Genomic DNA, 1,001 nt, shown 5'->3' on the forward strand with positions numbered 1-1,001 from the left:
ATCCCAAAAAGTGGATTCAGAGCGAGTATTAAGAGTATTCAGCGACTGTTAAACTTCTACTCATGCCTCTTATTTGCTTCCGTACGGTAAGCGTTGTCCGAGGGCCGGGGGGCCGGGGTCCGAGGGCCGGGGGGCCGGGGTCCGGGGCTGGGGGCCGAGGGCCGGGGGCTGGGGACGGGGTCCGGGGGCTGGGGACGGGGTCCGGGGTCCGGGGGCTTGGGCCGGGGTCCGGGGCTGGGGGCCAGGGGCCAAGCTAAGGATCATGTTTATCATCCCAACATTGGTGCATTTCCCAAATAAAGCCTGACCTCCCAGAGGGACGCACACTGCTGGGAGAAAGTCCCGCTGAGGGACGGAGAGACAACAAACTAAACGGCCACCGAGCAGCGTCTGTGTTTGTCCCAGGAGCCGGTCTCAATGTGTCCAAGTCATTAGGGCTGCAGGAGGGCTGACCACCCACCCTGACCCCCCCAGACCAAACCCCTACAGAGTCCCTGCAGCCACAGAGAACCGGCCTGTACAATGAGCCGGGGGGGGGAACAAGACCCAACATACATCTATACTTAACTAGTGTAAAATGACATTCAATGTGAGAGAGATGAACCAAAACATAGTCCAATGATTTTACTGTCTGGACACATATACGGAAGAAAAACTCTGCAAATGTTGTCAAGACGACATAATTTACAGAGCTTTCTGTGCACAGCAACGGAAGAATTTCACAGTACATGGAAACATGTTTCCTTACTGCACACATGATAATAAAACTGGATGTATAGTTAAAATGTATAGTTGATAGTAGTATAGTATAGTATAGTTGATAGTAGTAAATGTATAGCAAATAGTAAATGTATAGTTCTTCCTCCACTGAAGCACAAGTGGGCTCAACCTTCTCTTAAACTCACGGGTGCAGAGTGTCCCTGTCCTGTCCTGTCCCGCCCACGTCCTGTCCTGTCCTGTCCCGCCCACGTCCTGCCCACGTCCTGCCCCCTGTCCCGTCC

The sequence above is a fragment of the Etheostoma cragini genome, chromosome 5 (assembly GCF_013103735.1).
Source record: "Etheostoma cragini isolate CJK2018 chromosome 5, CSU_Ecrag_1.0, whole genome shotgun sequence".
Classification (NCBI taxonomy): Eukaryota; Metazoa; Chordata; class Actinopteri; order Perciformes; family Percidae; genus Etheostoma; species Etheostoma cragini.